We start from the raw sequence: 27562 nt of genomic DNA, 5'->3' as shown, positions 1-27562 counted from the left end.
ATGAGTATCCATAGCACACCAGATGGGAAAGCTTGTCAATCTGAAAACACTGGTCAAACCATTTCACCACAGAGTCACCGTCATACTGTCCACTCCACTCCAGCTATGATGAGCATACGGACCAGTGGCCATATTACCAACGACCCACCTTGGCCTCTCCCCAGTCCTATTAGCTTGGCCAATACAGCTCTGATTCTGCCCTTCAAAAGAGATATGTGTCTATTTTCTTTGTTTAGAGCCTTAAAAAAAAAAAAAAGTACCTATTGGCAGGTGAAGACCCATATATAGCCATGAAATAAACGCCTTTGCTCTAAAGTCTTTCTCAATTTCCCATTTCAAAGCCTGCGCCTTATCGCATGAGGGCCGTCCAGCTCAAAGCCGCACCTCAGACGTTGTTTGCCTGACAAGTCATTGCTGACTCTGGCAGAAAAGTCTTTCAAGTACTTAAAACTTAAACATTTCCTCCCACCACACTGCAATAGCTAAGCAGGGTGATAAAATAAATATGGTAATTTTGAAGATCAAAGATCTTCAAAAAGGGCATGTGGTTAATTCCACTTACCATGCTTGATCTGTATTTACCAAAGAAAGTTGGAAATGCTGAGCCTGGCAATGAAGTCTGCTAGCTTGTTACTTTGGTTCTCACTGTTGGATGACAAAAGATGGATAGCTGGGGATAGTAGATCCAGCTGTGGTCCCACCAGGGACAGAAACAGGAAGATATCCAAAGAAATAAGGAAGTATTTAAACAAGGCGCTAGACTGAGACGCCACCTGTGGAAAAGAAACTTCAGAGCAGGACTCACTGGTGGGTCAGGAACTCAGCTGTGAGAAATTGGGGGGTGCAGGGACAATAACAATCCACAGAAATTATTAAAGTCATGTGAGCAAGAAGGTGGCTGCAAGGAAAGCTGTGAGGCAACACTTGACGCTGTGGCTCAAGCAGAGGGGGCTCTCCACACAGTTGCTGTGATGGGCAATGGGCAAGGGACAAAGAACTCCCTGCAGGACAGCAACCCTGGGACTACAAGGACATGAGAAAGTTAGGTGTATTAGAACCCATCTCAGAGAGCTTACTGAACGTAGTTACAAGGAATAATTTAATCACTTCTCGCAAAGGCGGAAATGGGAGGTGAAATCCCTTCAAAAGCACGCTTGAATAACATCAGATGTGCATCAAACAGCCTTTTAAGAAAGGTGAATCCAGTTAACTGCAGAGTTTTGATCTGTTGATTGGATCTGCCCGTTTGCACCAGAGCAGAATTGCTCAGGACAATGGCGAAGAAACAGAGCTCTGCTGCAGGGGCCCCACCTCTCTGCCCCTTCCCCCCACATCGTTGAACCTCCCCTCTTCCTCGAGAAGAGAACAAAAGTCTTACAGAATGCTGGGCACCACATTCTTAGCCTGTTGGGGACAACCACATATCAGTCTGGCCCTATTCAGAACAAGAGTTTGTAACTACTCTGAAAGGATGATTTGGTAATAAATAATGGACATATTCAAGTCCATAGCCTTTAATTCAGAAATTTAATTTCTAGGAATCAGACCCCAGAAACACTCATAAATATGTACAAAGATGTCTGTATGAGTTTTAGTGCAGCATTGTGTATAATAAGGAAAGAATAAGAATAATCTAAATGTCCATCTATAGAGGATTAGTTAAATTATACTAGATCTATATTTTACGTCTAAGAAGAATAAGGTAGATATATATCCTACTGACATGGAAGGAAGTGCATACCACATTGCTCAGAGAAATGAAAAGATAGAAAAAAAACATAAATTTTATCATCTCATTTTTGTTATAATTTTTTTCCATTTTTAAATAGATTTATAAATGTACATATATGCTGCGGTATAGATAGATGTAGATAGATATACACACACATTTATATATACACACCTATATTTGTACATTCAAACATATGTATACATATTATTTATATATACATACATGGAAAAACTGTGAAAAGAAACTCACACCAAACAATAAACAGCAGTTAGCTCTAGGGGACTGGGATGGGGGAAAAGGGACTTTTATTTATTTATTTTTGCTGTATTACCTCTGTATTATCGGAATTTTTTAAATAGTTTGAGTTGTGTTTTTCTAATTTTAGAAAACAATAAAGATATTTTAAAGAAGTTAAAAACCACGTTACTTTTATGTTGGTATCAATCAGGATTGCATTATAACCAAATTAATTATATCACATTAAAGTACAACAAAAGAGCATAAAGCATTCTTTGTTCTCTCCCACCCTACAACAATTATAGGGAAATGGAAGCACTATCACTACTCATATCACAACCTTTTCAAAGGGATCCACATTTCATATCAGACAAACAGGGCTGGAGCCAGGTTTGCAGGGCTCAAAGCTTACTCAATGGAGGCCTCTTTGAAGATAAAGAAAGCATATGAAAATATGAAGATAAAATCAGGTAAAAGGGTGACTATTTTGGAAAAGAAAAGAAATCAAGAAAAATAAGTTAAAAAAAGCTGACAAATGCAATCACATAATCCAGAAATAAAACTTTTTGTTTATTAGGACATGTCTATAATACTATTTTCTTACACTCTCTTAATGTATTCTCCTACCTTTTCTAAGTGGTTACTCTTTTTATTTAGGACTTTCTTTTTTCTTAATTTTTTAATTGAAATATAATTGACATACGACATTATATTTGTTTCAGGTGTACAACATAATAATTTGATATATACTGCAAAATGATCACCACAATAACTCTAGTTAACATCTATCACCACACATTGGTAATTTTTTTTCTTGTGATGAAAACTTTTTTTAAGATTTTATTTAAATTCCAGTTCATTAACATAATTGTACTATTAGTTTCAAGTGTACAATATAGTGATTCAACAATTCTGTACATTACTCAGTGCTCATCAAGACAAGTGCAATCCTTAATCCCCATCACCCATTTCACCCATCCCCCCATCCATCTCCCATCTGGTGCCCATCAGTCTGTTCTCTATAGTAAAGAGTCTGTTTCTTGGTTGGCTTCTCTCTCCGCACCCTCTTCCCTTTGTTTATTTGTTTTGTTTCTTAAATTCCACATATGAGTGAAATCATATGGTATTTGTCTTTCTCTGACTAACTTATTTTGTGATGAGAATTTTTAAGATCTATTCCCTCAGCAAGTTCCAAATATACAATACAGTATTATTAACTATAGTCACCATGCTGTACATTACGTCCCAGGACTTATTTATTTTATAACTGGAAGTTTGTACCTTTTGACCACCTTCACCTATTTCACCCAAACCCCAACTGCCATCTCTGGCAACCGTCAATCTGTTCTCTGTATTTATGAGTTCAGAGGAGTTTTTGTTTGTTTTTGTTTTTTATCCTATATATAAGTAAGATCCTACAGTATTTGTCTTTGACTTATTTTACTTGGCATAATGCTGTCAAGGTCCATTTATGTTATTACAAATGGCAGGATTTCGTTCTTTTTTATGGCTGAATAATATTCCTCTGTGTGTGTGTGTGTGTGTGTGTGTATTACATTTTCTTTATTCATCCATCAATGGACACTTAGGGTACTTCCATGTCTTAGCTATTGTACATAATGCTGCAAAGAACATGGGAGTACAGGTATCTTTTGAATAAGTGTTTTTGTTTTCTTTGAAAAAATACCCAGAAGTGGAATAACTGGATCATATGGTGATTCTATTTTTAATTTTTTGAGGAGCCTCCATACTTTTTTCTACAGTGGCTGCACCAATTTACAATCCCATCAACAGTGCACAAGGGTTCCCTTTTCTCCACATCCTCACCAACACTTGATATTTCTTATCTTTTTTGGTAATAGCAATTCTAACAGATGTGAGATGATATCTCCTTGTGATTTTGATTTGTGTTTTCCTAATGATTTGTGATGTTGTGCACCTTTTAATGTACCTGTTGGCCACCTGCAAATCTTCCTTGGAAAATGGCTTATTCAAATCCTCTGCCCAACAACTCTACTGAGTTGTATTATTTCTTTATATATTTTGGATATTAACTCCCTATTAGATATATGATTTGCAAACATTTTCTCCCATTAGGTAGGTTGCCTTTTCATTTTGTTAATGGTTTCCTTTACTGTGCCTTTTAGTTTGGTGTGGTCCCACTTGTTTATTTTTGCTTCTGTTGCCTTTCCTTTGGTGTCAAATTAAAAAAAAAAAATCAAGGACCAAGACCAACACTTGTTATCTTTTGTTATGCAGTTCTAACAGGTGTGAAGTGATATCTCATTGTAGGTTTTTTTTCTCATTAAGCTTCTGTTTTAATGGGTCTCAAATTTTGTGACAGATTTTTGGTCAAGCTGTTTCCATTAAAAAGTATTAACTAAAAACTAATAACTTAAAACTCACACACACAGGTCCACAAAACATTCTCTTCTCCTTCTGAAGGTTTTATGATGCATTGTTATCATTAACCAGTCTTTTACTATTGAACTTAAATGGCCAATTGACACAAACAATTCTGAGACTGTTCTTCCACCACTGATTAAGACTGGGGTGGCAGGTATTGGGGATAATATCATTTAGCCTTCTGAACTTTCTGGGCAGACCTGGTGCTTTCTTGTCCATTGCTCTGATGACATCCACAGCAACTGTCTGTCTCATGTCACAAACAGCAAAATGGCTCTGGATACAGATAGGCTTGCCAGAAGCTATCTCAATGATGGCAGCATCACCGGATTTCAAGAATGTGGGGCCACCTTCCAGCTTTTTTCCAGAATGATGATCAATCTCCTTCAGCTCAGCAAACTTGAAGCAATGTGAGCTGTGTGACAATCCAGCACAGGGGCATATTCAGCACTGATTTGGCCTGGATGGTTCAGGATAATCACCTGAGCCGTGAAGCCAGCTGCTTCCACTGGTGGGTCATTTTTGCTGTCACCAGCCACATTGCCCACGACGAACATCTCTGACAGATACGTTCTTGACATTGAAGCCCACATGGTCCCCAGGAAGAGCCTCACTCAAAGCTTCATGGTGCATTTCAACAGACTTTACTTCAGTTGTAACACTGACTAGAGCAAAGATGACTGCCATGTCAGATCTAAGAACACCAGTCTCCACTCAGCCCACAGGGACAGTACCAATACCACCAATTCTGTAGATGTCCTGGAGAGGCAGATGCAAGGGCTTGTCAGTTGAATGAGTTGTTAACAGAATGCAATCCAGAATTTCCAGGAGCAGGGTTACATTGGCATTGCCATCTTTACAGGTGACTTTCCATCCCTTGAACCAAGGCATGTTAAGCACTTGGCTCCAGCATGTTGTCATCATTCCAGTCAGAAATTGGCACAAATGCTACTGTGTCAGGGTTGTAGCCAATTTTCTTAATGTAGGTGCTGACTTCCTTAATGATTTCCTCATATCTCTTCTGGCTATAGCATGGCTCAGTGGAATCCATTTTGTTAACACCAACAATTAGTTGTTTCTCACTGTGGTTTTGATTTGCATTTCCTTGATGGTTAGTGAGGTTGAGCATTTTTTCATATATCTGTTGGCAATTTGTAGGTCTTCTTTGAAGAAATGTCTAGTCAGTTACTCTGCCCATTTTTTAATTGGATTGTTCTTTTTTTTCCTATTGAGTTGTGTGAGTTCTTCATAGTTTTGGATAGTAACTCCTTATCAGATATTTGATATACAAATATTTTCTACTATTCCATAGGTTGCCTTTTCATTTTGCTGATTGTTTCTTTTGTTATGCAGAAGCTTCTCAGTTTAATATAGTCCCACTCATTTATTTTGTGTTTGTTTGTGCTTTGGATGTCAAATCAAAAAAAAAGAAATATTGTCAAGATCAATGTCAAGGAGATTTGTCTTTATGTTTTCTTCTAAGAGTTTATGGTTTCAGGCTATGCTTAAGTTTTTGGTCCATTTTGAATTAATTTTTGTGGGTGGTATAAGATAAGTGTCCAATTTCATTCTTCTGTGTATGGCTATCGAGTTCTCCCAGCACCACTTATTAAAGAGACTGTTCTTTCTCCATTGCATATCTTGACTCCTTTGTTGTAAATTAATTGACCATTATATGTGTGGGTTTATTTCTGGGCTCTCTATTTTTTTCACTGAATAAAATCTATGTGTCTGTTTTATGCTAATACCATACTGTTTTGATTACTATCACCTTATAGTGCAGTTTGAAATCAGGAAGTGTAATGCCCCCAAATTTGTTTTCCTTTCTCAGAATTGCTTTGGTTAACTAGGGTCTTGTGATTCCATACACACTGAGAATGGCCATTATTAAAAAGACAAGAGATAGGGTGCCTGGGTGGCTCAGTTGGTTAAGTGACTGCCTTCGGCTCAGGTCATGGTCCTGGAGTCCCGGAATCGGGTCCTGCATCAGGCTTCCTGCTCAGCGGGGAGTCTGCTTCTCCCTCTGACCCTCCCCCCTCTCATGCTCCCTCTCTCTCCATCTCATTCTCTCTCTCAAATAAATAAATAAAATCTTTAAAAAAAAAGACAAGAGATAACAAGTATTGGTGAGAATGTAGAATATTTGTGCACTACTGGAAGAAATGTAAATTGGTGCAGCCACTATGGAAAACAGTATGGAGATTCCTCAAAAAAAACTAAAAATAAAACTGCCATATGATCCAGAAATCCCACTTCCAGGAATTTATATGAAAGAAATGAAAATACTAACTCAAAAAGGTATCTGCACTCCCATGTTCTTTGCTGCAATATTCACAATAGCCAAGACATGAAAACAACCCAAGTGTTCATCAATGGGTGAATGGATAAAGAAAATGTGGTATATATACAATGGAATACTTTCATTAATACATTCAATAATTCAGCCACTTAGAAAAGAAGGAAATCCTGATATTTGTGACAACATGGATAGAACTTGAGGGTGTTATGCTAAGTGAAATAAGTTAAAGAAAAACAAATACTGTATGATTTCATTTATATGTGGAATCTAAAATTATCAAATTCATGGAAACAGCATAGGATGGTGATTACTAGGGGGTGGGGGTGAGGAAAACGGAGATGTGGTCAAAGGGAACAACTTTCAGTTATAAGATGATAAGTTCTGGGGATCTAACATACAGCATGGGGCTTATAACAATAATACTGTATTATATACTTGAAAGTTGTTAAGAGAGTAAATCTTAAATGTTCTCACTACAAAAAAAAATGGTCACTAGATGATGCAATGGAAGTATTAGCTAACACTAGGGTGGTAATCATTTTGCAAAATATAAGTGTATCAAATCAACACATTGTATACCTTAAATTTACATAATGTTCTATGTCAATTATATCTCAATAAAGTTAAAAAATAAAGCCAATCATAATGATTGTCAGGTGGCTGTGCCTATGTGACTTTAAGACAATATTGCCAGAGAATACGACCAAATAGCTATAAAGGGATTAAAACTGAACCATAAATCTGAGTTGATTAAATAATATGAATTATTTAAAATGCAAAGGTATGTGAAAAGCTGTTATAATTCTCAAAATTTAAGTCATGAAAGAATATTTTTTATGGCTGGTAAAGAGCAGAGGTTCTTAATGACTAAGAGGAAATGGATAAAAATAGCAATATGTACTTATACTGAAATAGAAAAAGATTACATATGAGAAGAATCTTCCTAAAGGTATATTTATCACTGGCCAAGTATTAAAAGCTTGTAATTCACTATTTAAAGATACCTTTATTTTATAATAATTTGCAATTTACAGAAAAATTGCAGAAGTGTACAGAGAGTTCTGTTCACCCAGGGAACTCTCTTGCCCCACTATTAACATATCTATGGTCCATTTGTCAAAATTAAGAACATGGGTACAATAATATTAACTAAACTACAGGCTTTATTCAGATTTCACTCAAAAAATTTGAAAGCAGGGTCTCAAAGAGATATTTGTACATCTATGTTCACAGCAGCATTATTGACAGTAGCTAAAATGTGGAAGCCACCAAAGTGTTTATCCATGAAGTGATATGCAAAGTAGAGTATGTCCATAATGTATTATTATTATTTACCTTTTAAAAGGAAGAAATTCTGATATATTCTACAACATGGATGAATCTTGAAGACATTTTACTGTGTGAAAAAAACTAATACTATATAATTCCACTTATATGAGATACTTAAGTACTTTAAGATACTTAAGTAGTCAAAATCATAGAGACAAAGTAGAAGGGTGGTTACCAGGGACTGGAGGAAGGATGGAAAGAATAGTAATTTTTCAGTGGGTATAGCGTTTCAGTTTTACAAGATGAAAAGAATTATGGAAATGGATAGTGGTGATAGTTGCCCAAGAGCATGAAAGTATTTAATATAACTAAATGGTACACTTAAAAAGGGTTAAGATGGGGGCGCCTGGGTGGCTCAGTCAGTTAAACATCTGCTTTTGGCTCAGGTCATGATCCCAGGTCCTGGGATTGAGTCCCACATCAAGCTCCCTGCTCAGTGGAGAGTCTGCTTCTCCCTCTACCCTCTGCCCTTGCCCCACCCCCACTTGTGCTCTCTCTACCAAATAAATAAATAAAATCTTTTTTTAAAAAAGGGTTAAGATGGTAAATTTTATGTTATGTGTATTTTTTTTAAAGATTTTATTTATTTATTTGACAGAGAAGAGACACAGCAAGAGAGGGAACACAAGCAGAGGGAGTAGGAGGGGGAGAAGCAGGCTTCTCACGGAGCAGGGAGCCCAATGCGGGACTCGATCCCAGGACCCTGGGATCATGACCTGAGCCAAAGGCAGATGCTTAACCATCTGAGCCACCCAGGTGCCCCTGTTATGTGTATTTTAACACAATTTTAAAAATTGAACAAAGGAAAAAGACAACCATTTTTCTTCCAGTTTCTGAGAGTGCTATGTGCTTTGGAGTTGGACATAGCAAAATTTTAATGGCTGCATGATCTTGGACACATGACTGAACTTCTCTAAGTCTCAGTTTCTCCTTAATAAAGTGAAGAAAGGTAAAATTCTTGGCACACTGCCCAGTACATAATAAGCACCCAGTAAATACTGGACGTCAGGGTACAGGGGTGGCTCAGTCAGCTAAGCATCAGACTCTTGATTTCCAATGAGGTCATGATCTCAGGGTTATGGGATTGAGCCCCCAGTCGGGCTTTGCGCTCAACTTGGGTCAGCTTGAGATTCTCATCCTCTCCCTCTGCCCCTCCCCCTGCTCACACATGTGCTCTAAATAAATAAATAAATAAATAAATAAAATCTTCTTAAGAAATACTAGACATAATAATCAGCTATATATTAGCCTCTCCTTTCTAAAGGTAGAGATAGTAACATTGATATCAAAACTGTGATGCACTTGTTTCACAGAAATCCTCAATTACCTTTCTTTTTGCCTTCCAGAAAGATCAGAAAATAGTCTTTTAAAGGTATACATTCATATATGCATATGCACGTATGGATGTTTGTATGGATGTAACTTTAGATGTATTTTGACATGCTGATCCATGCACATGGTATAGAATTCAAACATTTTATACAGAAGCAATTCTGAAAGTGTAGTCTAGGGAACCTCTTAGGGTCCCTGAGATCCTTTTCATAGGTCTGTGAGATGAAAACTATATATTTTATTTTATTTTATTTTATTTATTTATTTGACAGAGAGAGAGACAGCGAGAGAGGGAACACAAGCAGGGGGAGTGGGAGAGGGAGAAGCAGGCTTCCCGCCGAGCAGGGAGCCCGATGTGGGGCTCGATCCCAGTACTGGGATCATGACTTGAGCCGAAGGCAAACGTTTAACGACTGAGCCACCCAGGCACCCCGAAAACTATTTTCATAATAATACTAAGATACTGCTTGCCTTTTTCACTCAGACTCTCTCAAGTGTACAGTGGTTTTCTCCAGATACTTCAAGATGTGTGATATCACAAACACTGAATACAGCCACAAATACAAGAATTCAGATGTCTCTTAAGTCAGACACTAAAAAGATTTGCAAAAAAAAAAAAAAAGTCAAACCATACCATTTTTCTCACTAAATTTTGTTTTAGAATATGCAGTTATTTTTCATTTAACAATATTTTATGCTAACACATAATGGGTTTATTGGGGGCTTTTTCAAGATTTATTTATTTATTTGAGAGAGAGAGAGTGTGTGCGTGCACACACACAATGGGGGAGGGGCAGAGAGAGAGGGAGAGAGAGAATCTCAAGCAGACTCTGAGCTGAGCTCAGAGTCCCAAGGGGGCTCGATCTCACAACCCTGAGATCCCGACCTCAGCCGAAATCAAGAGTTGGACACTTAACCAAATGAGCCACCCGGGTGCCCCCATTGTTATTTTTAGGTGAATTATTAAATAAGTATTTTTAAGATTCATTTTAATTTCTAGTACAGTAAATATTGATAGATATATTACTCACATAAACAAAAACTCTTTGGGAACTTCATTAATTTTTAGCACCTAAAAGGGAGCTAACACTAAAAAAGTTTGAGAACTACTGATGTACGGTGAGAAATAAGTATCTCTCCCATACCCATCCGTCCCCCTGGGCACAGAGTTCCCTTCATGAGAGGCAGCCTCGGTTACTAGTTTCCTGTATATTGCATGCATATATATATATGTATTACATATTATTTTTATTTTTACAAGTGGTAATATATTGTGCACATTGAGAATTTTGAAATAAGAAAAAAAAAGTAAAGTTATCCTTATTTCACCACACTTTCCGACTCTTCCTTCTAGAAGAGCCCTTGGAAGCATGCTGTGTTTTCTCTTCCAAATTTTCCTGAGACATTTAAGGACACCCACTTTTCTGCAACTAAAACCCTTCCACTGAGTTTCTAATGTCAATTACTATAATTGTTCTAGAAGTTCTATCTGATTCTTTTTTTTCAAATACCTAATATCTTCTATTTGTAAGGTTTTGTTTCTCTGTTATGATTTTTGTTCCCTTGCTGATTTATTTATTCACTTGAATATATTTAAAGACGATTAATTCCAATATCTGAAGATCCTGGGGATTAATTCTGTGGTTTGTTTGTAAGGGCCTGGATTAAGGGTATACTCCCCCAGATGTGTCACTTGCTTCCTTTATGATAAGAGAAGATATTCTCTTTTATGATAAATTGTTGGTTTGAATGTTATGAGAGCATGTGGACAATATAAATTTGAACCCCTAGACCATGTGAGAATAGTCTTATAGTTACCATTCATCAGGAAACACTTTTTTCAGTCAGTGGCCAAAAGTAGTTATCTTCTAGTCCACCTTGTTCACTGTTGTTACTGCACCCGTATGTCTCTGCTTTATCCACACAGATAGCAATTTCATCTCCAGTGAACCTAAAACCTGTCTCCAGTCCTTGTGAGGCCATCAAAATCCAAGCATATTGGTTACTGAGACCTACAAACCCTTCTAATTTTTCATTTTACTCTCAAGTTTCGGCCCTGGACTTTCCCCTTCTTTCTTATAAATTCAACTATGTGCTGAAAAGGATGCCGTTGTGATCTGTCTAGCATTTTTAAGTGTTTTGCCTTGGAAGAGGTAACAGACTTTCTAGTCTGCCATATTGCTAAAAACAGAAGTCCTCATTGTTCTCTATTGTTCAGGTTTAGGTAACCTAAAGGAAAACCAAATTTATCCTCCAAATTATTTCTCTTCTCAAACCTAAATCTCTGCACTTTTCCAACTTCATAAGAGAATGGAAAGGCAGAATCCCTTGGCGATGTTATTATTACCAACATAATTTTGACATTCTTCTGTCATAAGAAACTATAAATTATAGAACTGGTCATGTCTTCCCCTTACTTTGACTACTAAAGAGTACACAAACAGCAAACATGTTAAAAATCTACACTTAATATTTCTTTTATCAGCCTTCCAGGCAGTTTTGCTAACCGAGGATTTTTGCTCTAGCCCTTCCTATGCAGCACCTGGTCTCATGGGCTCCTTTTCCTCCCGCCCTGTTGATGTATCCCCAACCTCAGTTTCAAATTTCTCTCTCTCTCTCTCTCCAGCACATACCAGATTTGCTCTCTCTCTGGTTCCTTTCCCAAATGAACATATACCAACTCATCAAAATGTTTGACACACATAAGGCTTTCCCACTAGCATAGTCCATCTTCTTTAGAAAGAAACGAAAAGAAAAAAAAATTGTCCTATATCATCTCAGCCTTATATGTGCAGAACTGCTTCCTACCCCCTTAAATCTCTTAGGGGGTCTTAGACCAAGATTGAATCTCCTATGACCCTGTTCCTACTTGGACTTGAGCTGGTGGCTCATCACCTTCCCTTCCCACCACCGCAGAAATCCGGTTAGACCTCCCTCTCCCCACGTTTCTTTTTTTTTTTTTAAAGATTTTGTTTATTTATTTGACAGAGAGAGACACAGTGAGAGAGGGAACACAAGCAGGGGGAGTTGGAGAGGGAGAAGCAGGCTTCCCGTGGAGCAGGGAGCCCGATGCGGGGCTCGATCCCAGGACCCTGTGATCATGACCCGAGCCGAAGGCAGACGCTTAACGACTGAGCCACCCAGGCGCCCCCCCACATTTCTGATAGCTCCTTCTTCTCAGTCTATGTCAGTCTAACCTAAACCACACTGGTGACTCAACCAAACAGTTTAAACAAACCTCTAAATGGAGTGAGGATGATAAGCAATCACCAGGAAATATTTGTAGTAACCAGTGGCCTGACACTCAGAGATGTCTAACTCTGGTTCGTAGGGCATGGAGCCTCCAAGAATAAAAACTGAGAGGTTTTGAATGACTTCTGTTACAAAAATACAATAAAAGCAGGACTTTGCAAACAAATATCATAATAAGCCAGAATGTTCTAACCTCAGGACCTTGAAATTTCATAACTTTGTCCAAATGGGCCTGTAGCCATTTACCTAAAAAAAAGGCCCTCCCAATCTTTGGGAAATGTTGGCTACAAACCCTGAGTAAATGCTAATTCCCAGGCCCGTAATACTCTAAAATCGACCAGTCTGAGCAAGGGTGTATGGGAATCAGGTGATAAATGCAATCCAGTGTTACCTCACAGAAGTCCACGGAAGTTCACATACCCTTAACTATTTCTCCAATTTAAGAGAACAAAATTAAAATGCTCTCATTGGCCCTGACCTGCCGAATAAGAACTATCATTGTAGAAAGAATCCTGAGAAGATCTTGAGCAGCTCTTCCTCCCAAGCCAAACAGAACAAGGACAGCACCTCGAGATGCTAATGTTAGACCGGTGCACCCTGGAGAGTAAGAATAGATTTCCATAATTGTAACCCATTACAGCTGATATTACAGCCATGACCTTCTTAATGGACCAGATGCATAAAGCCCCTGGAATTCTACACACACCCCTGTTGATTTGGGTTTATTTTTTTTCCTTCATTCTTGCCCCTATGCTGACAGATCCTAGAAAATAGGATACAGGATGTAGCAAACGCCTTAAATGCTTCACTTAAATGTCATGGTGGGAACCACAGGTAATAAATCCTGAGCAACCAGAATGCCTATGCACTGTTCAGTGAAGAAATTATTCATCTAGTGCATATAAAAGACAAAGCAGTGGGAAAAGAGCCAGTTTTGTAGTCAGAAGCCCTGAGCTCTATTATCAACTCCACGGCTAACTTGTTTATCCTGTGGGTCTCAATTTCCTCCTCTTTCAAATAAAGATTACTATTTATCTCATAGGCTTAAGTATTAGATATTTTACATGAAAGCATTTCCAAATTTGAACAAGTATTAATAAACACAGTACTGTTCCTGCATAACCAAACCAAGTTTTACTATGTCATTTTCCAGAAAAAACTCAGAAAGGGAAAGGAAACAGAAGCAATTTGTAGACCCCATTACTACTCTCCCAAGCAACTATCTGCATTACAGTATTATTTTTATGATTAGAAATGATAGGTATAAATTATATTATGCTGCCTGGCATTCATCGACTGGTAATTAATATTTGTATTATTATTAGCTTAAGTCCCAAAAGCTTATTCTTCTTTCATTGTTGCTAACTGAATACACATCTATTGAGAAGTGATGCTAAAATATTTAGATAAGTTCTCAGAGTAGGAAGAAGAAATATCTTTCACACAAGAAACTTATTCTATGGCTTTTTAGGAAGCAAAGAAATCAGACTTTCCTCAGATTAGACAAGCAATATAAGAAAAGCCCATCCTTAATTGCTAAATCAATTTGGATGGAAAAGAAACTTTGGGCAAAATTAGGAGGAAAAGCCTTATATTTAGTGTAATATTTAAAAATTATAACTATACCATCCATAATTCTTAACTATAAACACACTGATGAGGGAACAGAAGGCTTGCTGAGGACAAAGCACAAGCTGACACCGTGCAACCTCCCCCCCAACCCCCCCACTCCTGGGTGGGATATATGTGATATTCTTCCAGGAAGCTCCCAACTATCTTAATGTTATTGCTTTGCTAGAGGGAAAAACAACCTTAACTTGACAACGCCAAGGCCTCTGGTATCCTGTGAGCCTTCTCTAACATAGGAAAATCCTTTTGAAACCTCCCTTTTCCTTACCTCCCCCACCTCCCAAGTATATAATCTGTCACCCCTCACAACCCCGGGAGGCAGCAGCTCTTTCTGCCCACAGGTCCTGTCCCTGTGCCTCAATAAAACCACCATTTTGCACCAAAGATGTCTCAAGAATTCCTTCTTGGTCATTGGCTCTGGACCTCACCCCACCAAACCTCACCTATATCCTAAAACTACATCAACACCTCTCATAAAACTTATGAAATACCATTAAAACTCTTAAAGAAATTTCACTCCAAATATAACAGTTGAACTGCAAACATAAGCTCATAAATTTGGGGGTTTCTCTCCTGCGGTCAGGCCGTTTTACTTCCCCAGCCCAGAGCCCAGATGTGGGAGGTTACCCGGATGTGGGAGATTACCTGGATGTGGGAGGATACCTGGATAGGGGGCACGTTGTGACAGCGAAATGTAAGAAGGGAGCCAAGGAGCTAACATCCACTGAAAGCTCAGCTTACCTCCTGTGTCTGTTCCCAAAAATCTATTCCAAATGTTCTCGCTTCCTGACTCACTGCCAGAAACCTGGGAGTCATTCCTGACATCTGTCACCCTCACTCAACATTCTGAGTCATCCCCCATACCCCTAATTCGGGATGTCATCATCTGTCCTTCCAGCACATCTGCCCTGCTTTCCAACTGTCCCTGCCTCCAACTTGGCTCCTTCTGGGCCCTCTGCCATCTCCAGCCTCTGACCATCCAATATCACAAATCTGATCCATTTTCCCCCAGGATACAGTCCAAGCCTCGAGCAGAGTACACATGCCGATTTCTTGGCCCTGGGATTCTTCTTGCACTGTGGTTGGCAGTGTGACAGAAGAAAAGGGTGAGAGTGACATTTCTGAAAACTCACCCAAAGAAGATAGTTTAAAAGTACAGAAAAGCTACGTAGTCCAGCGTTTTCCCCACAGAACAATGTTTTCAATAAATCATATACAGTTGAGAAATCTGTATTTATTTCCCTTGGTAATATATTCAGAAATGTGGTTCTTCCCTAATTCCACTACTGAAACAAAACCTAGCACTTACTTAGCTGAGACATGTGAGAAACATCTGCACTTTCATCCATTTGTGTCACAAGCATCCCGCAGGGAACAATTTGTCAACAAAATTCTCCATGTGGTATTTTTGTATATTTTCCAGTAGTATTTCCTGACAAAGAATGAAATTTAATTTCATGCCATTTTTCCTTTGAATTATTTCAGACATGTCTACTTCAGCAGGAAGCATACAATTTTCCCCCATGGTACATCATGTCTTTTGACGTTACAGGCAAGAAACTTCAAAATAACTTCTAAAAATGTGTGAGTGAGATTGGTGAAATGTTGTAAAATACTGACCTGAGGCAGACAGCACTGAAATGGTTGTTTTCTGTCTGTTTTCAAAGATCTTGCTAATCAAGCTGGCCTCATGCTATTGTTTGTATCCCTGAAGGTTTACTATATGTTTAGGCAAGTCCTCCTAACGTGGCAGGAAGAGATTTTTTTTAAATAAATCCATTTTTCAAAAAAATATTGATAATGTCAGATTTTATGGTCAACCATTTGTCAGACCTGATTAGATCATCTTTATTTTTGCCTTGTAATGTTGCTGATGTAAAGCTTGTGCTAGGTAGAACTCTCTGTCATCTTCTCACTGTTCGTTTGTATTTGCCTTGTTAATATTGTCTTGAAAATCCATGTCTTCTTTACAAAGATATTTTTAACTATTTGTCTCAAATTCTAAGTTTCATTTCCTGTGCTCAGATATTTTATATATATGGGGGAGCAGGGAGGATTTTTCAGAGTCTTTTATCCTAGGTCAAAGATGCATTCCTAGGTTATTCTTCCCATACCTCAGCCAAAGGTACACCACATCTGCAATCCTGCAAGGCTGGAATGATTAATACGTGTGCTTCCTACAGGCTGATCTGCCGTAGGACTCTGGAAAAGTCACTTACTATTAATTGACCTCCTGCTTTTTTGCAAGAGAATGTTTCAAGTGGCCTGCCTAAATCAGAGCAGAGCTTCCAGATTCCATACTGTTCCCAAAGCCAAAGGCCAACCAGAGTTAAAATTTTAGGAATTTAAAAGCTTCCTTTATTTCAACACCTAATCTAGGTTATTCTTCATGCCAATGTGTTTCCCACCTTCACCGATCAGAGGAAATATGTTAAACCTCCTGGAAATGTGATACAATCTCAACTTCCCCCAGAGAGATTTTCCTGCCTTTGGGTTATTACCAAGTTTTATAAAAGAAGCTCCTTTCTCACCCAACACATAGCTTAGGCACTTGGCAGAGCAGGGTGAGTCCTGGCCAGAGATCCATAAAGACAAAAGAGAGGCCAGGGACTCTCAAACTTTAGCATGCCTCAGAATCACCTGGAGTGTTATTCCAGCATAGATTGCTGGGCCCCACACCCGGAGTTTCAAATTCAGTCAGTTCAAGTTGAGGCCCGAGAGTTTGCATTTCTAACAAGCATCAGGTGATGCTGCTGCTGCTGCTGGTTCATAAACCACACTTTGAGAACCACCCAGACTAAGACAAAGGATAACAAAGTGTTTGTTCTGCATCATCTGCCCAATTTTTTTGCCCTAGAAATGCCGTCTCTTATCTATCAGCCTAGCTAGCCTTATAGAGCTCATCAAGTTCAGGTACCGAGTATTCTTTCAACGGTTTTGGTTTTTTGTTTGTTTGGTGCCTGATTCTGAAGGGGAAAACAAATGAGTAAGACATGGTCCCTGCACAAACACACCTGAAAATTTACTGGAAAAAATAAGCTGCATAAAAATAGATTTTGCGTAGGACGAAGAGTGCAGACCAGGAACAGAACACTAGACTTGGAAGCATAAGACCCCATGCCTATCGAAGCTCTGCTGCTGACTAATTGTGTGATGGTGGGGCAAGTCCCTTTGCCAGTGTGTGATGACAAACTCTGGAATCTGTATTTTATAATTATGCAGACCACAAATATGATACCTCCTGAGCCCATGATTCTCCAAGACCGCTCTGTCCCTGAAAGCTAAGCTGCAGGGATGAAAGCTAATCCTGGGACAGATAAAGCTACGGTATCAAGATTCCCTGTACTCAGGAGAGCCTTTCTCTGCTATAGTGATTGCCTACCGAGAGTCACGCAGGGCAGCAGACCCCTGCAAAGAGGAAAGTAGCATCTACAGCCAGCTGGTACTAAAAAAAAAAGAACTGTTTTTTGAGAATTTAACATTTGCCAGGCACTATTTTTAGTTAAATACATTACTCACTTAATCTACACAACAACCCTGTGAGGAGCTGCCATAATCTGCCTAGAATGCTTTTCCCCCCAGACACCCACATTGGCTCACTTCCTCACCCGTTTCAAGTCTTTGCTCAAGTACTATCTTTTTAATGAGGTTCTACCCTGATTGTTCTCTTCGAAATTGTAACATCCTGGGCGCCTGGGTGGCTCAGTCGTTAAGCGTCTGCCTTCGGCTTGAACCCCACATCGGGCTCCCTGCCCCGCGGGAAGCCTGCTTCTCCCTCTCCCACTCCCCCTGCTTGTGTTCCTCTCTCGCTGTGTCTGTCTCTGGCAAATAAATAAATAAAATCTTTTAAAAAAAAAAACATTGTAACATCCTCCTCCCCCCAACAATATCTTCATTCCTGTTACCTTACTCTACTTTTTTTTTCCCATCACATTGATCACCTTTTAATATATTATATATAATGTTTACTGTCTTTCCCTACTTAAATGTAAGTTTCCTGAGAGCAGGGTGTTGGTTTGCAACCTTGGGAGTTCTCTGGGTGAAATTCAAACCTGGATCCCATACAAGGAGGGCAGGGAGAGACAAAAGAAAGAGACAGGCCACTTGGGATTGGTAGGTGGCAGGTTTAACAAGCAAGGGAGTTTACATACAAGGCTTGTCTTGGGCGACAACAAGATGAGTAGGTCTTCATCCCCACCTGCCAGAATCTTAAAAGTTTATATAGAGGCCTTAACAGGGTTCTGTCACATACATAGTCCAAATGGTCTCAATAACACATTACCTTTTTTTTTTTTTAAACAACACATTACTGGGGCGCCTGGGTGGCTCAGTTGGTTAAGCGACTGCCTTCAGCTCAGGTCATGATCCTGGAGTCCCAGGATCGAGTCCCGCATCGGGCTCCCTGCTCGGCGGGGAGTCTGCTTCTCCCTCTGACCCTCCCCCCTCTCGTGCTCTATCTCATTCTCTCTCTCTCAAATAAATAAATAAAATCTTTAAAAAAAATAAAAAATAAAAAAAAAATAAACAACACATTACTTTTTTAAAGTTGTGTCCCTGAAACAGCTCCAACGATGGGAATGGCCCTTGGAAAAGTACATTCCAAGGACAGGGAGGGACTAAGAAGCCTCCCATTGCCTGGCTCTAGCTCACAGTCAGCTGGAAGTCATGCCCTCTTGATGACCTCCTCCAACACAGGGATCTCTGTTTTGTTCACTGCTGTGTCTCAAGGACCTCACACCGGGGAAGGCAAACTCTTCTGTTCAGTTTCAGATGGCAAATATTTCTGGCTTTGAGAACCATATAGTGTCTGCTGCAACTAAACTCTGCCATTCATCATTCAAAGGTAGCCACAGATAATACATAAGCAAATGTAGCTGAGTAGAATAAAACCTTACTTACGGACATTGAAACTTGAATTTTAATATAATCTTCACATATCACAGAATATACTTCTTTTTATTTTTTTCAACCACTTCAAAACATTTTTTAAAAAATACTTAGTTTACAGGCCATAAAAAAAAGGGAGAGTATGCTGGATGTGGCCTCCAGGCCACAGTTTGCCAACAGCTGACCTAGAATATAGTAAAGGTTTGAATGGAAGATTTTATGCCAAAGTACTTGAGGGTACTTGAAAGTTATGTGTTATTTTAAGTATATTGAGTATTCCTTATACAATCATGTCTATGTTATTATTGTGTTTGTCAAGTACTTTTCATAGTCAGCACAGAGGAAAATTTAACTTCATCCACTTTCTGAATTATGATTCATTTAATTTAGTTAGATTAGAATAAGAAAGTTTTCAACAAAAATGGTAGATGGTAAACAATTCTGGCCCCAAATATCTCATCCATCTCACATTGTACAACACCAATAAAACCAAGTTCTCAACATGAGCCTTAGACTTGATTTTATTATTGTTTAAAAAGCAACTGACAGCACTAGGAACTAAACCAGTTTGGACGGTGTGAACATTTTTAACAGTGGCTCATACTGAGAAAAGATGAAGTTGGCTCGTGTCAACATTATAGAAAAGGCTGCATGGAGTAAGGACATGTATTGCTGGAGCTGGAGGATTATCTCAGCACATTTCTGACCTGCTCGAGCCCCGTGTTTTGGAGGGCTCTCCCAGGGAGGTGGAGTCAGTTCAATTCCCACACTGGCTGATTAGTTCAGGACTTTGTTCTTATAGATACACCTTGTTCTCCTAAGACTAAAGTAGACATTCCACAATTCCATCCTGACGCACAAAGGGAGCAGAGCCATGTGCATAATAGGTAGTCTGTAAAGATTTGAATTAATGGATAAATATATAGATAGCTTTGAACTACTGGGGGAAAGCAAACACTCATTCTGGTAAACAGGCCATCAACAAATATGAATTTTTTTTTCTGCTCTATTCTTGTCTGCCATGGGAAAAACAAGAAATACAAGCCCCAATGCTTGGCCACTTAATCATTCATTTATTTCACATTTATTGAGTATATACTATGTTCCAGAAACCCTACAAGGAGCTGGACCTACGAAACTAATCAAGGCAGCAAGGCTGCATTGTAACTTTCATAAGGCCTTGCTACTTCCCTTCTTCCATAAAAATTAATTTGGGTCATGAGGGCAGTGAGATGGCACCTGCCAGCAGGGTCATTCAGGTCGTCGAGTCACATACTCCATTAATAAGATCCCCTGACAAATTCTTAATCGCAGGAAACAAACTAAGTGTTGTTGGAGTGGGGGGTGGGGTGGGAGGGATGGGGGGACTGGGTGATAGACACTGGGGAGGGTATGTGCTCTGGTAAGCGCTGTGAATTGTGCAAGACTGTTGAATCTCAGATCTGTACCTCTGAAACAAATAATGCAATATATGTTAAGAAAAAAAAAAAAGAAGAAGAAGAAGAAGGTAGCGGGAGGGGAAGAATGAAGCGGGGGAAATCGGAGGGGTAGACGAACCATGAGAGACGATGGACTCTGAAAAACAAACAGGGTTCTAGAGGGGAGGGGGGTGGGAGGATGGGTTAGCCTGGTGGTGGGTATTGAGGAGGGCACATTCTTCATGGAGCACTGGGTGTTGTGCACAAACAATGAATCATGGAACACTTCATCTAAAACTAATGTTGTAATGTATGGGGATTAACATAAGAATAAAAAATAATAATAAATAAGATCCCCTGACAGAAGAGACAACCCTAAACCCAATGTATCAGAAGTTTTGAGATCAACAGGACTACCACCTCACTCCTCTTCAACTTCACAGCATTCTGATGGAAGTAAATCACCAGCGTGGCTGGTGCATCAGGGTCCACCAGACACTGCAGAAATAATAAAAACAGTACCTCAGGACAGAAATACAGAAGGAAACTTGTGTCCCAAAAAGAAATTGAATTTATCCACCGTGGAGGTCCAGAATAATCACTGACACTGTGGCTGCTGTTGGTCATCAGACAAAAGAAGAGTCTTTACAATAAAGGACTTCCAAAATGGCACATGAGAAATTACACATTAAACAACTTGAATAAATATTCTCTTAAAAAAATGAAATACAGAAAATTTAGATGGACACTGGCATTTCCTAATATATGTAGCTTGGTCAGCTTCTCTACACGCTTACCTAATTGTTCATATACTTATTAAAGTATACATTTTCCAATGTTAGCCTATTACTTTACTCTTGATTATCAAGTATTACCAGTGTTGAGCTGTTAAAAGCACACAATATCTAGTAAACTATCATAGATTCCCATAATTTCACTTTTCGTTCAGTTTCTGTTTAGACACAGGAAGATTTATCATACAGAACTGCTGCTTTTGGGAAGTGGTTTTCCTGAAACTGGATGAGACCCAGTGAAAGAATGACTCCATTATTTGTTCTTAGCTTTCTTAAAATTTTTTCATTCACAAAGTTACTAGAGTGTAACTAGTTTAAAAAGTGTATCCTACACTAAATGATAAAAAGATAGCCAAGGTAAACCAGGTGACTTTGTGGTATTAAAAGTGGGAGTTAACACAAAAGATTATTTGTACCTATATTCAGAAGAAAACACCAGAGTATAAAATGGAAAATAAGATATCAAAATGAATATAACACAGGAATAGATGTTGACTAGAAATTGCAATTTACTATGTTATTAGGGGTGTTAAGTCTTAGTCTTTGATTTTATTTACTGTTTTGATTGTCATCATCTGTGCAAATTCTGATAACCATTAACTTTCTCAAACTTAATGTCTGAAAGCCTCATAAAATCAACCTGAATATTTACCTTATTAGGGAAATTTATGAAACTGTAATAGGGTCTTACAGTGCCAAGGGTATGTCTTATTGTGAAAGTAAAACCTCACAAAGCTAAATAAATTCTCTTCCATACCTTTAAAAAAATTAAACATTTTATTTTGCATTGATATAAAAATAAATTTAATTCAGGTTGGGTTCATTAGTATGTTCATTATTTCTTCTGAATTTAAAAGAAATTAAAGTTGCGACATTGTTGTGGGCCCCTAAAATATCATGGGCCCTGAGAACTGTGTCTACTGTACCTGATGGAGAGGTTGGCCCTGTGACCATCTCTGCTTTCCTGCCTTCCATCCTGCATAATCAAAAGTTATTCAAAGGGGCTGAGCATGGTAGGTGGAATTCCAGGGTATGGAAGCCTTGAAGGGGAATTGGAGAAGAGTGGGCCATGGTAATGGGGAAGGAGGGTGACTGTGTGGAGAGACAGTGACAGCAGCCTGGTGAAGGATATTAGGTTCTGAGCAGGGTGACGAGAGGATCTAGCTGTAGGTTGGGCAGATGGCAAGAGCAGGAAGGCAGGATAGTAGAGCAGGAGCAGATGAGGAGAGTGACCTCACAGCTTAGTGCAGGTTGTCGAAGCCTGAGTAGAGTATGTGTGTATGTGCTCCTTAGCTCTAGCCATTGAGAGAAGCTGGGAGCAGTGACATTCCAATAACACTAAACATACCTAGCATCCACATTTTGATTTCTAAACACCATTCTCCTTTAAAAGGAAGTAGGGCCCTCAGAAGAAATGGCAGGAGAGTTACAAGACGCTCTTAGAATACCTTATTCCAGAAAGTAAGGAAGTACTAAAAGAATGATAGGGACACTGCCAAATTGGGAACAATTTGATGACAGGTTTGATAAATAATGATGATAAGAGATTAGAACCCAGTGAATAACATAGGTATCCATGAGTCCATACTGATGCAAATGAATAAATTAGTTAATTAATTAATTTTGATAAGAAGAGAAATTTTTTCCTTACAGGAGAATGCCAACTAATAAATATAGAATGAATGATTAGATTAAGTTAGAAAATAACTATCTGGCAACCATCATAATAACATTGGTTCAGACAAGAATAATCACTAGATTGCACAAAGGACAGGAATAGACATTATTTTAAAGAAGACATAATAGCCAACAGACACATGAAAAGATGCTCAACATTACTCACCATCAGGGAAATGCAAATCAAAACTATAATGAGATATCACCTCACACCTGTCAGAATGGCTAAAATGAAAAAACACAAGAAATAACAAATGTTGGTGAGAACGTGGAGAAAAAGGAACCTTTATACACTATTGGTGGGAATGCAAACTGGTGTAGTTACTGTGGAAAACAGTATGGAGGGTCCTCAAAAAAAATAAAAATAGAATTACCATATGATCCAGTAATTGCACTACTGGGTATTTACCTAAACAAAATGAAAAAACTAATTTGAAAAGATACATGCACCCCTATACGTTTACTGCAGCATTATTTACAGTAGTCAAGATATGGAAGCAACCCAAATGTCCATCCATAGATGAATGGATAAAGAAGATGTGAGATATATATATATCTGTTATATATATATAACAGAATATTACTCAACCATAAAAAAGAATGAAATCTTGCCATTTGCAACAACATGGATGGATCTAGAGGGTATAAAACTAAGTGAAATAAGTCAGTAAGAGAAAAACAAATACCATGTGATTTCATTCATATGTGGAATTTAAGAAACAAAACAAAGAAAAAAAGAAACAAATAAAAAGAAAAAACACACCAGACTTTTAACTATAGAGAACAAACTTGTGGTTGCCAGAGGGCAGGTGGATGGGAGGATGGATAAAATAGGTGAAGGGAATTAAGAGTACAGTTATCATGGTGAGCATTGAGTAATGTACAGAATTATTGAATCTGAGCATTGAGTAATGTACAGAATTATTGAATCACTGTATTATACACCCAAAACTAACATAACACTATGTTCATTATACCTGAATAAAAAAAATAATAATCAATGGATGCTAAAACTAATGGGTGAATGTTTGATATAGAATGGGATATATAAATGGTCTCAAAACACCTCCCATAAAATACTAAGTAAAAAGGGGGAAAGAATACTTTTACAATAAAGGAACCTAGCAGATACTCTTAGTCAAGTGATCAAGGTAAATATTACCTTTAATAAGACAAATTAAAATTGGGCACCACCTATTGGAGGCAATGAGAAGACCATCACTTCTGTGATCTTCCTGCCTAAAATAAAAAAGCATTACCTAACTCTAATTATGAAAAAATATCCGATAAAATCAAATTGAGGTACACTTAACAAAATAACTGCCCTGTAATTTTGTAAAGTGTGGAGGTTCTGAAAGTCAAGGGAAGAGTGAGCAACTCTCCCACTTTGAATACCAAGGAGACACGGCAACTAAATGCAGTATGTGATCTCAGACTTGTTGGCGAAACTTGAATGGTGTCCTCACATTAAGCGGTGATAATGTATGCATGTTATTTTGCTGATTTTGATGGTTGTATTATCATTATGTAGAAGGACGTCCTGTGTGAAAGAACTATACACTAAAATATTGGGGGGAGGGGGCGGGGACAGAGCATCAGTGCCAGCAAATTCCCCTCAGTTGATTCAAGAGAAAAATTACTACTCTCTTCTTACAAGTTTTCTCTAAGTTTGAAATTATTACAATATAAGAAGACAAAATTAAATTGAAAATCCAACTTTTACGAGTAAAGCCAAGGACTACAGAACTTGTAACCCAAGTGTTGTGTATTTCCTGAAGAACATATGCTTCTAGAATTTTATAATATGTCATAAATGAAGTATTTTTTTTTCTGACATAAAAATATGGTTCCCGCATACAAAGCAAATGTATGTTGGAGAAGCGAGGACTCTGGTCCCCCTGGTGGGAGGAGAAAGAGGAAGTAGTGACTTTAAGAGAGCGGTGAGGAGTTTTTGCAGTTTTAGCATTCTGTTTCCTGACTGAGGTGCTGGGTGCAGGAGGGTGCATCCTTATGCATTCCCTCAAGCTCTATGCTTAAGCTTTGTGCTCTTTTCTGTATTCATGTTATACTTCAATAAAATTTAAATTTAAGTGAAAAAAAAAAAAGACATAGTCCCTAATCTTAAAAAAAAAAAAAATCCACAAACCACCATAAACACTAGACGATGACAACTTCGGGGGAGCTGCACATGTCACACTCGCGAATCAACAGTGAAAATCTGTGGTTCAAAGAAATTCAAGGAAGAAGATCCCTGGAACCCAGAACAGTTAAAACAACAACAACAACAAAAACATACTCATCAGCAACCGTGTCATCTTGACTCGCAGATGTGGGAGACGCCTATCCGAATCCAATTTTACTACTACACTGTTCCCGCCTTCCTCAATCATGTGAGGAAAGGTTCAAGCATTCGAAGACGCCCACTGGAAAGGGACTTGGTCACTATGAAGACTCCGATGATGCTTCCACAGTCATGAGCATGTCTCAGTGAGGCCCCACGGGGCTGCTATCGGAATGACACTGGTGACGGGAAGCACAGGGATGTGGGTAAGAATAAGAAGGAACGCTTCTACTGTGTGACCTGCCACGAGCGAAGTGTCCTCCTCACCAATGGTGTCGCTCTCCCCTGGAAATCCCAACTCCCTCAATCGGGAAAGTACTGCTCCGTGCAAGCGCTTGGACCCCTTTACCCCACCTGGGGGGTCCTGCCTCCTCTTACTGCTTCTCAGACGTCAACCTCGTGACCTGGTTGAAACGTGGGTTCAAATGCGGGGCAGCAACTCCGCGTTTCTAACGTGGCTCGGTGGCCTCGCCTGGTCAGCCAGGCGTTAAGGATGAACCTTCATTTCATCTGTTCGCTTCCCCTTTGTGGCAAAGAGTTGATCTGTTAAAACTGAGCGGGCGATGAATTGAGCTTCTTTGCAATGACGCACACGCTCAAGACATAGAACCTGAAGCCGAGCAGGTGTGAGTAGACGGTGTCTCCTCCCGCAGCTGTGCAGCATTTTTTTCTTTTTCTTTTTCTTTTTTAAGATTTTATTTATTTATTTGACAGAGAGAGACACAGCGAGAGAGGGAACACAAGCAGGGGGAGTGGGAGAAGGAGAAGCAGGCAGGGAGCCTGATGTGGGGCTCGACCCCAGGACTCTGGGACCATGACCTGAGCCAAAGGCAGACGCCCAAGGACTGAGCCATCCAGGCACCCCTTTGCAGCATTTCTCTCCAATTCATCCTTCTTGGCTGCAGAACCCACAGTCTGGGCTTGAGACCACAGATCTGACACTTACAAGTTAGGGGATATGGGTCAAATCATGTCACTTTCTCTGTCCTCTTTTTTCACCGATAAGAACAAAATAATAATGTGTTCTTTGTTCTCTTTGTATTAAATAAAATGTAGTGTGGGCAGTTGGTTTTATGTAACTAAGCAATGTGAATATGCAGTTAGGGCATAAAAAGGAACCGTGAGAACGGAGAGAGGAGAGGAGAGAGACGTGTCAGACTGATAATAATAATGACGGTAACACATGTGATTGTGACTCACTGAGCGACAAGCTCTGGGCTTCAGCTCTAAGAGCTTCACATTACCTCACTCACTCGGAGAAACAAAGTCATGAGGTACATATTGCTATTATTCCACATTTTGCAGACAAGAAAACTGAGGGCTCAAAAGGCTATTTGTGGGCAAGAAAGTACAATTGTTAAGGGGTAAAGCAGAGGCAGAATTGAAACCCTGGTCTGTCAGAGCCCAAGCACTAAGTAGCAAAATGATTTCCAGAATCATCTGTTACTGTGCTCACCTGGACCGGCTTAAAAAAGATGCCAGGGTCCCAGGCCCAAGCCAAGACCCACAAGGATAATTCTTACACAGCCTGGCATCAGTCCACACATCTGATTTTAGGAACCACTCTGAAATGTGCTGCATTCCTCTAATCGTGTGAGGGGACATTCAAAATATGTCTATTGTCGGTATAGAGACTCCAGTGACACTTTGAGAGTCGTGAGCATGTCTAAGGGAACCCGTGTGGTGCTGGTTGTTGCAGTCAGGTGGTGAGAGTCAGAGGCCGGAAGAGGAGGTCAGAAAAGGCCTTGTGGAGTCATCATCCCATCGCTGATCTTCCACTCATTGGTGAACACCAACGCATCCAAATGTCCATCACCTCCCTCTGGCTGCCAATGAGAAAACCCTGCTGCTCCCTGGAACTGAGCCATCCCCTAGGACTTGCTTGAAGCATCCGGATTTCAATCCCAGATTCCTGCAACTGGCCACAGTGGGATGGAGCCCAGTGTCCTAAAAACCAAGGCGTAGCAGCCCCACCAAGGAGACATTACCCAGTCTGGAATAGTCCTTGAGGTGTTTTTCTCTTCACAAAGATCTCTAATGTTTCTTTCTTTGACAGGAAGGACCTCGGGGAAGTCCCTCTGAATTCTACCTGTTGACACCCATCTACTTTGGCCCTTTGACTTGTGTGGACTTCCTGAAGTCTCTGCCACTGCAGACCAGACGGGATCTCACTTTCTATTTGCCCAGGGTCAAAGCAAGAGAGGAAAACCTCCATCTACCTTAGCCTAC

General features: G+C 39.3%; 2 pseudogenes; one reads left to right on the top strand and one right to left on the bottom strand.

The window, feature by feature from the left end:
- Positions 1-4435: 4435 nt before the first annotated feature.
- LOC118014490 lies at positions 4436-15260 on the bottom strand (annotated as a pseudogene).
- On the top strand, positions 15259-21119 carry LOC118014486 (annotated as a pseudogene).
- The last annotated feature ends 6443 nt before the right edge of the window (positions 21120-27562 follow it).

This window comes from Mirounga leonina, unplaced genomic scaffold (assembly GCF_011800145.1).
Source record: "Mirounga leonina isolate KUSES-001 unplaced genomic scaffold, KU_Mleo_1.0 Mir_154, whole genome shotgun sequence".
NCBI classification, from domain to species: Eukaryota; Metazoa; Chordata; class Mammalia; order Carnivora; family Phocidae; genus Mirounga; species Mirounga leonina.
This window is presented reverse-complemented; position numbering and strand designations above follow the sequence as displayed.